Raw genomic sequence first — 10,382 nt, forward strand, 5'->3', positions numbered from 1 at the left:
TGTTATCAAAGAATTTGGTAGGATACCTTCATCTACTTTCTCATGTTAATTTTCCTTTAGATGTTTGGTAGAATTCACTTGTGAATTTATCTAACCCTGGGAATTTTTCTTAGAGAGTTTGTTGATAGTCTGTTCAATGTCTTTTTCTGGGATTGGGTCTTTTCAGTATTCTATGCTTTCTTCAATTAATCTGGGCAATTTATATTTTTATAAATATTCATCCATTTAAATTAAATTGTCAGATTTACTGGTATATAATTAGGTAACATAACTCTTAATAATTGTTTTAATTTCCTCTTCATTGGTGTTGAAGTAGTCCCTTTCATTTATGATGTTAGCAATTTGGTTTTCTTCTTTCTTCTTTAAAAATCAAATTAACTAATGGTTATTTATTTTATTGTTGGTTTTTTAATAAAAACCAGCTCCTAGTTTTATTCATTAGTCCAGTAGTTTTTTAAAATTTATTTTCAAGACTTCCAATCTGGTGTTGAATTGGGGATTTTGAATTTTATTTTCCATGTTTTTGTTTTTCTGTTGTTGCTTGTCCAGTGTGTTGATCTGCTCTTAGACATATAAAATTTCCCGTAAGCATTACTTTGGTTGCATCCCACCATTTTAGAATGTTGTCTTATTCTTGTCTATTTATTGAAATTGTTGATGATCCTTTGATTTGATCTTTTGTAAACTCATTCTTTAAGATTAGATCATTTAGTTTCTAATTAATTTTAATCTATGCTTTCATTGCTCTTTATTAAATGTGGTTTTTATTGCATTTATGGTCTGAAAACAGTACATTTAATATTTCTTTTTTCCTACATTTGCTTGTGAGGTTTTATATTCTTCTAAATGGTCAATTTTTGTGAAGGTGCCATGTAAAATTGAGAAAAAGTGCATTCTATTCCTACTCGATTTTCTCCAGAGGTTTTTCATATATAATTTTTAAGCCTCTGTTAAACTCCTTGACCTCTTTCTTATTTATTTTATAGTTAGGTTTATCTAGCTTTGAGAGGAGAAATTTGAGCTCCCCTCATATAGTTTTATTATATATTTTCTCTAATAATTCATTTAACTTTTTCTTTTAGAATTTGTATTTCTAATACATTCTTTTCTCCATGACTGTTTTATGGGTGAATTCATCTCATTCCCATTCACAGTTATGATTACTAACCTTGCATTTACTGCCATCCTATTTTCTTTTCTTTATCTCTTTTTCACTCCTTTTTTCCTATAACTCCTCAAGTCTCATTTACTTTTGGCCATTGCCTTCTTCTATATATCATTTTTTAATTATCTTCCCTTTCTCTTATCCCCTTCTCATGCTTCCCTATTGGTTAAGAGAGATTTCAATCACCATTTGAACATGTGCATATATTTATTTTATTTTAACCAATTTGAATGTGGGTGAAACTGACACCCTCATTATTTTCCTTTCCACAGTAAAAGTTCTTCCTTGCTTGCCTCTTTTATGTAAGGTTGTTTTCCTCATTTTTCTTCTCCTTTCTCCTTTGGCCTAGGCTATGCCTCTTTCTCACCCATCCATTTTTTTTTACATCATCCCAACATAATCAATTCACTCCTATACCTTCTTTCTACATAGTACTCCTGAGTGTCCTAAAAATTCTAAGGTCAATAATATTGTTGAGTCCCTTATGATTTCTCTATCATCCTTAATTGTTTATATTTCTCTTGAATATTCTATTTCAAAGTCAACATTTCTATTCATCTCTGGTTTTTTCATAAGAAATGCTTGAAAATTCTCTAGTTTTATTAAATATCCATTTTCCCCTTGAAAAAATGATTAGTTTTGTTGGGTAAGTTATTCTTGGTTATACCCTCAACTTTTTTATCATTGAGACTATCTTCTTCTGTATCCTTTACTCTTTTAATGTGGTAGCTGCTAGATCTTGTATGATTCTAAATGAGGGTTTCTTGGTCTGTAATCTAGACCTTAGGAAGAACTCCCTGATCCTTCAAATTGCCATGAATATTATTCCTTAAGGCCCCTTGGAATTAAAAATTATTTTCTTCCTCAGGTTCTTGATCCCTTGGATCTGAAAGTGTTGCTACCCCTCAGGGTTTCCTCTCTCTCTCTCTCTCTCTCTCTCTCTCTCTCTCTCTTTTTTTTTTTTGCAAGGCAATGGGGTTAAATGGCTTGGCCAAGGCCACACAGCTAGGTAATTATTAAGTGTCTGAGACCGGATTTGAGCCCAGGTACTCCTGACTCCAAGGCCAGTGCTTTATCCACTATGCCACCTAGCCACCCCCTCCCACTCTCTCTTGACCAAAAATGTTCTCCTTCACCCTTGAACTATAATATAGAAGTGGATATATACAGTGGAGTTGTTAGACATTTGTCTTTCAGTTTTTCCACTCCTTGATCAAAAATGCTTCTCTGGAGTTGCTGAATAGAATCTAGTCACATATTAGCACAAGAATACTTTGTAATCAATTTCTGACCAGTTGCCAGGCACCCTTACCATCTCCAGTTTGGAAACACCTGAAGCTTCTCCTCTTCTCACTGCCTGTTCCCGTCACTTGTGTTTCATACACATGGGTTCCTGCCCAGCTTTCTCCCATCATGTTACAGGTCTCTTTGACCTCCTATGTTGTCTTGGGCTGGAAGAATATCTTACTTTGATTTTTATGCTACCTCTGCCACTCCAGTATTTGATTTGATGTATTATTTAAAGTTTTTTGGAGGGGAATGTTTGGAGAGTTCAACTTTCTTCACTCTATCTTCTTTGCTCAACTCCCACAAATTCTTGTTAGTACCACTTTATTTTTTTAAATTTTTTTTATTGGGAGCAATATTTATTTACCACTTGATATTCATTATCAGGTAACAGACAATTAGTAAAAGACATTTTACAATTCCATATGACTGCAGAAAGTTAAGGGCACAAGTACCTGTGATAATTACATTTTAAAATAGCAACAAAAAAGGGGAGCATTAAATTCAGATTTTTAATCAACTTCAACACTATTATACATCAGAGAAAAAAAATTCCTGAAAACATTCCCTCACTGTATCAAATGGATGTATATTTACATACTGTTATAATTATTTTCAACATTAATATGCTATGGCACTAAAATATTCAAAAACATCAAAATACATACTTTTTGATAAGTCCATGCTCCCACTTTTGATGAAAATGAGTCAGTTCAACCCTACTCAGGCTAATGATTTACATGAATGTTATATTCAATCAATTTTAAATGGACAATTATTAACCTTTGAGAAAGGCTGTCAAGAAGAATACATAGATGGTTCATCATCACTTAAGTCTGAATCATCTTCATCTACTTCTCCCTCAATGACTGATTTCTTCCCTTTACAGCATGATACTATTAATCCAATTAGGAAGACTGCAATGAAGGCCCAGTTGCCAAAATAATAGACAGCACTAAAAAACCCGAACTTGTGAAGGAACAGATATGTTCTTGTGACGATGCACTCATCTTCTGGAGCATCAGCATCACATTTCTTTGGGACAGATAGTATATGGTTGTGCTCAACATATGTTGCATTGCTCTCTATTAAATATTTTTGGCTTCCATACATAACATACTGTGGGGCAAGACTATAAATCATATAGCTAGTGTGAAGAACAATCAGCAGAAGTATTATGCAGAGAAATAAGAGTGCTTAAGGTCTGGTTCTACCTCTTCTGATCTTGTACAGTTTGATCCAAAAGAACCATATGCCAATATTCTGAATCCCCGCCATTGAAGTGACAATAAAGTACATAATTATGGTTGTTATAAGAAGATAATCAAGTGGAAAAACCATCTGTAGTATAGGCAAAAGCATATTCAATGGGTTAGTCAGGTTGGTTCCAAAAATTATGAATCCAGAATCAATTCCAGCTGAATGAAGAGCTTTGTCAAGGTTTGACAAGAAGAAACTGTGAACAGCAGTGCCACAAGGATGAAAAATATTCCCCATATGATCTTCAAGGGTTGGAGGGCACCACAAAATTTTGTCCAGCAGCTCTTCTCCATGAATTCTAGGTGCCTCTCTCTCCTTTTAAGTGTCCGTAATTTTTCTTCAAAATGTTTTAAGGCCGGTCTATCCTTTGATGGTAGAGGTTGACCATCTTTGTTCTTTGATTTAATCCTTTGATCCTTTGAATGTGCTGCTCCACTTCTTCAATATCTTCAGTGTTCTCTAAGCATTCATATGCAGCACTTCTAGTACCTTTTATTAGGTTTAGGGGTAAAGCTGACATACCATAGGCTGTGTATGTGATAGCTGCCAGCATTCCAATCAGGGTCAGAGAACTGATGGAGAATGACAAAGCAGTTAAACCATGACTACTTCCAAGTTCTTCAAAAAGGAATTTCACCTTTTCCCACTCTGTAGAATTTTTTGTTAGGAACATTCAAAGGAACAAAAGCACCAACCAAAAGAAGAAGTGCACAAATGACAGCAAATCCAAAAGTATATTTGAAAGCCGTTTTAATTTGAGTACATCTATTAGTATCACTTTCCTCCTTCTCTTCATAATAGAAGTAGACAAATGGTATCCAAAAAAACATACAGAACAATATTACAGAATATAAAGTGTAATATCCATATAATACAGTGTCCTCAATTTGTTTACTAACATTGGTGTTAGCCCAGTCCTTAAATGTACCATTTTGATTTTTCATATAAAAAACCAAAAAAATGTCCACTGGAAGAAGTGCTGATGTGATTAGTGCTATTGCCAGGGAAAAAATTACTGTTATGGTAGAAACAACTTTACTTTCTCATTGACTTTGGTATTTCTGAACATATACCCAGCAGAATGCCAAAACTGCCAGTAAGAGCAGCACAAAGAACCACCAGCCGATCACCAGCTCCACGGAGGCGGACCCGCTCCCGGCCGCCGCCTCCATCTTCGCTTCGGGGCGGGAATCCCGGATTAGCACCACTTTAAAACTATTTCTGTAAATATGATCTTCAGATTTATGCTTGAACACCCTATCTTTTTTCCTTTTGCTATGCATTATAATTTTATAGTGATCAACTCTAAATTACATATTTATCTCATTGGAGAAAGATTTTCTAAAAAAGAAAAAAAGATGTTTTTATTTTCATTGGAACCAAATTATTTAATGCCATCTGAGTATATTAAATAATTAATATGGTGTTTTGATATCACTCCTTTATAAACTTGGAAACCATACTTTATTCTATTTGGGAGAGGCCATTATGGGCTTAAGGAGTTCGACCTGTATTTCCCTAAAATGCAATATTTTTTTTTAGTTTTTTTTGCAAGGCAAATTGGATTAAGTGGGTTGCCCAAGGCCACACAGCTAGGTAATTATTATGTGTCTGAGGTTGGATTTGAACTCAGGTACTCCTGACTCCAAGGCCAGTGCTCTATCCACTGCACCACCTAGCCACCCCACAATACACTGTTCTTGATAATATTGATTTGGAAGTTTTCTAAATAGAGAAGTTTTTCATGGGTATATCAAAAGTTTTCATGTTCTCATACTTAGCTTCTTGAGATCAAGGAATGTTTTCACTTTTCTTTCTCTTGCCAGTGTTCAACATGGTGCCTGATATATAATAGATATTTACTAAATGTTTGTTGATTGACTGAATTATATGTTTGAAATGAAGAATAAGTCTTGATTACAGAACTGAGTCAATTCTGTCTGAGCAGTATGAATGTTATTATTTTTTTCTGAGAACTGGCTCAATAATTGCCAATATCAATTAAGAAGTTATATTTTATTCTCTCTGGAAGTTTTGCTTGGCATATTATCTTTGCTCCATGACCAATATATTACATTTTTTGTATTTATTGCTTCTTTGTGCATGAGTGAACACAAGAAAATAATACACTGAAGGCACCTAGATGACTTAATGAATAGAACACCAGATCTGGAGTTAGAAAGACATTTGTCCTCAGACACTTACTGTCTGTACAACCTTGTTTATAAGTTATAACTAACTTGGAAATAACCACTCATTGTTTAAATCTACTAAAGAGGAAAATGACAACTCATTTTAGTATCTTTATCAAGAAAACTCCATATGGGGCTACAAAAGGTTGGGCACAACAGAACAACAAATATCTGTGCGTGTTTGTATGTGTGTGTGTGTGTGTGTGTGTGTGTGTGTGTGTGTGTGTGTGATGAGATATGAATACTTTATATCAAGGAGATAAGCATGAAATTGTAATATCTATATTTAGAAAGGTCACTGGTATTCTCAGCTTTTGATTGTAGATATATGTTTCTTTCTGTTAGAAATGTTGAATCAAGCTTGGATAAGAGAGGAAGCTAATAAAATATTTCCTAGTACAAGTGATATAAGAAATATTTGAATCAATAATTATGGATTTTATGTGGCCCTGTCATAAAGCTTCTTTTTGTTATTTTATTCATTTTATTAAGAATGTCAAAACTTATTATTTCATATTTAATCCAACTTGCATTTTAATTCTATTGGACTTCTTTTTGGCTAAATGCATGAATAGAAAAGTTTCATTTTCTCCATCTTTGAAGATTCTAATACTCTGATTTCTTCACTTTTCATATTTCTGAAGTAAATTATTATATTGGTATTAAATTTTTATTTTGTTGTTTGGAAAGTTAATTGCTACAATTTCCTCATTTTTGAATGATATTCAGGTAGAAATGGACAGAAGATGAAGTGCTATACTACTCTTATCCTTTTATAGTCAATGTTTTGTGCACCATTATGTAGGCAGATAGAATGACTCCTTTATTATTAATATATTTAATATATTTATATTAAAGGCAAAATGTAAGTTCATCATCTGTAGTGTGGATGAAAGTGTGTTTTGGAGAACTCTAAGAACAATAACACGAGAGGGATGACATGTACTTTTCTTTACTCCCACATTTTCATTTCTTACAATAAGTATCCATATTTTGAGAGCTTTTTATTCAGGGTACTTGGGTATTTAGTGTCATGCTTAACATTTTGAAATTAGCTTTCAATAATTTTAAAATTAATATTTGAGTAAAATGTTTTTCCAATGTTAATGATTACTATTATGTCTTCACATTATATGGATATCATTTCTATTTAAAATAGTTTTCTTGTGGAAGTATATTTAATTACTTTATTTAATTCTCAAAAACATTTTGTAGTTTGTCTTTGTAGAAAGAATTCTCTGTATTCTAATTTGTAAAGCATAGCAAGGTCTGGTGGATCATTCTAGACTCTTGATAATATCTTTTAAAGTACCTAGAACATGCTAAAGTTTTTGCAACCTACCAGGTTTTGTTACACAGTTTCCACTACTTTATTTTACAATCCACATAAATGAATTAATTAGGGCTTTTTAAAGAAAATCTGTAATTTTTGGTGTCAATAATCTGATTCTGAATCATTATCATAAAAATTCTCCTTTCTATCAACTGTATAACATGGGCATTTTTTGATGTTTCTCTGCTGACATATATTGGTTTAGTTAATTTGGTCATTAAGCATTTTTTGATATTCATAGATCTTGGTAGCTATGATGGAAGAGGAAATTCTTTTGGTTACATATTTTAAAAATCCAATGTCAATTTGTTGTCAGCTTTTAATTTTGTGTTATGAAATAATATTTCTGCAAAAATCCTTTCTATAGGTTTATCATTTATTCTGTTAAATCCTTTTCTTCCTTTTTTGTTCAGTAAATAAACATTAATTAAGTGATTACTATGTGCAAGAAACTGTGTAAGTACAAAGAAATGAAAAAGCAGTCTTTAACCCTCAAAGAGCTAACAATCTAATGAAAAAGAAGTATTTTTAATAGCTCTTTATAATTATAACTTTACCTTAGCTTCATTTTACTAGTATGTTATTTTATAATATATCTAAAGTTTTCAAATCCAGTAGTCATCTCATGGAAGGCAGGAATTATTTAGTTTTTGTATCCTCAGCATCTAACACAGATGTTCTCAACAAATATTGGGCTTATTTGAATGAATTTTTGGAAGAACCCAGGGAAATGGGAAGGGGGGTGATTATACCCTCTTCACTTAAGAAAGTAGTATCTCGGAGAGGTTAGAAAATAGTATCTCGGAGAGGTTAAATACTTGTCCTAATATTGCAAAGTTTGAAATTGAATAATCTGTGAAAGGAACTCAAGTTTGCAGAGATGCACCATCCACTAATATTCACTACCTCTATTACTATACCATGCTTATAAAATTTCCATCATGATGTTCTCATGATCATTTAAATTACACTAAACAAATATTTGGTCTTCAGGTTATGGAGCAATATTACTTTAACATCAGGAAAAAAATCTGACTGAAGACAATGGAATAAGCCGGATGGTTGCCCACTATATAGTGTTCCAATTTTCCTGCTCCTGGAGATTGGACAATTTCTATTCCTTACTCAGTGAGTTTTAGGATTTGAGGTAGACAGAGAGTTAATTTCAGTTTGGAGTTCCTCTCTGTATAACCTCAAGGCAAAGTATTGGGAGAGATTAGTTTAATTGTAGTTAGTTCTTGATTAAGAGAGGTCAATTCTTACTGGGTATCAGAGTTGTTTCACTGAAGTGACCAGACTTTGATCTATATCCCAGATGACCCCCTGTGCCCTTGAGAGGGAACTCCAGGGCTTGGCATGATCTCCAATGAAGGAGTGCAGACTATGAGATAAAGGGTATCACAGTTGAGAAAATGCATATTGGTGATTTGCCTCTAGTCTCAGTTGGTATAGACAGAGAAAAGTAACAAATGCCATGTTAGAAATTGCATTTCAGAATGACTTATTTATGTCTCCTTTGAGACTCTTATTGTTTTATAGTTTCTTAAATTTAGGAAAGCTGGTCTAGGTATTTAGCTTAATTTATCTGCCTATGGCTTGGTAATGAGGAAATTAATCCAAAATTAATTCACTGACTTTCCTAATCTTGCTGTTCCAAGTCTTTCTTAAACTTAAGGAAGTTATTAACCTGATGAAATAATTCATTATAGATATTTTTATCTTGTCACACCCAAATAATTTTCTCTACAGTACTCATGAAAGGAGGATAAGGAGGTTGCAACATATCATCAGTGATGCCATTTGAGAAAAAGGCAACGTGAAAGGAATTCTTGAGAACCTGTACAAGAAAAGGAGTTTATATTGTCACGAGATGAGATTTACTCAGTGTACAGCCCATGTGTTGTATTGGTGTCACATATTAACAAAAAAAAACCCCTCAGAGATCATTGAATCTAAGCCTTTCACTTTACACACAAGAAAACTGAGGTACAGACATTGAGTGATTTGTCCCAGGTCACACAGCTAATTTGTATCTGAGATGGGACTGGAATGAAGATTTTCTTTACTCCAAGCCTAATGCCCACCACTGAGGCTTTACAAAGACATTGACAAAAATTTTATGAGAAAATAAATGTAAAATGATTGCCATCATCACAAGTGATTTGGAAAGAACATTTGACTTCTATTTAGAAGAGCTGAGTTTTAGTGTTTGCTTTATCATATATCTTTTAAGTAACCTTGAACAAAGTGCTTGTCCTTCCTATTTTCCACTCTTTTCCTGCTCCTTGTACTAACTTATTATCCCTTCTCTCCTTTGCCTTCCAGGGCAAACAAGTCTCAGTTTGCTCATTTGTAAAATGGTGATAGTAGTATTTAATTTATCTGCATTACAATGTTAGAACAAGGATTAAATCAGATAGTGTTAAGTAAAAGTGCTTAATCATCATAAAATATTCTAAAAATGTAAGGTATTGTTACTATTATTGACCATTGGCCATTGTACCCGAGAAATAAAAGGAAGAAGGTAAGTTACAAGCATTTATTAAACCAAACACTAAATTTCGACTTTTTTTTTGTTTTCTTTGTTTTTGCAAGGCAATGGGGTTAAGTAGCTTGCCCAAGGCCACACAGCTAGGTAATTATTAAGTGTCTGAGGTCGATTTGAACTCAGGTACTCCTGACTCCAGGGACGGTGCTCTATCCATTGTGCAACCTAGCCACCCCTAAGTTAAGACTTTTACAAATATGATATCCTTTGAGCATCACAATAAGGGGAGGTAGGATCTATTATTACCTTGATTTATAGATGAGAACTGAGGCAAATAGTGGTTATGTGTTTTTTTCCAATGTCACCTAGATAGTGAATATTGGAGTTCAGATTTGAATTTAGATATATTATCACACTATCCACTGAATCAACTCAGTCCTGTTTGGTCCCCTTTTACTTCTTAAGTTGTCATGAAGTTTCTAGATCATTCATGAATAGTAACTGTTGGTACTGTGATTATAAGATCAGTTTTCAGTATCCAATGAGCTGACATTTCATTGGAGGAATGGAATTATAAAAATATTAACTTTTTTTGCTATAAATGAAACCAGAAGATATAAGGAAGTTTCATCTAAACTTAAAGATGGCTCATAGTTT

General features: G+C 33.2%; 1 pseudogene; it reads right to left on the reverse strand.

Moving 5' to 3' along the window:
* Positions 1-3,142: 3,142 nt before the first annotated feature.
* Positions 3,143-4,732, reverse strand: LOC141494878 (lysosomal cobalamin transport escort protein LMBD1-like; annotated as a pseudogene).
* Between the last annotated feature and the right edge of the window lie 5,650 nt (positions 4,733-10,382).

Source organism: Macrotis lagotis, chromosome 8 (genome assembly GCF_037893015.1).
Source record: "Macrotis lagotis isolate mMagLag1 chromosome 8, bilby.v1.9.chrom.fasta, whole genome shotgun sequence".
NCBI classification, from domain to species: domain Eukaryota; kingdom Metazoa; phylum Chordata; class Mammalia; order Peramelemorphia; family Peramelidae; genus Macrotis; species Macrotis lagotis.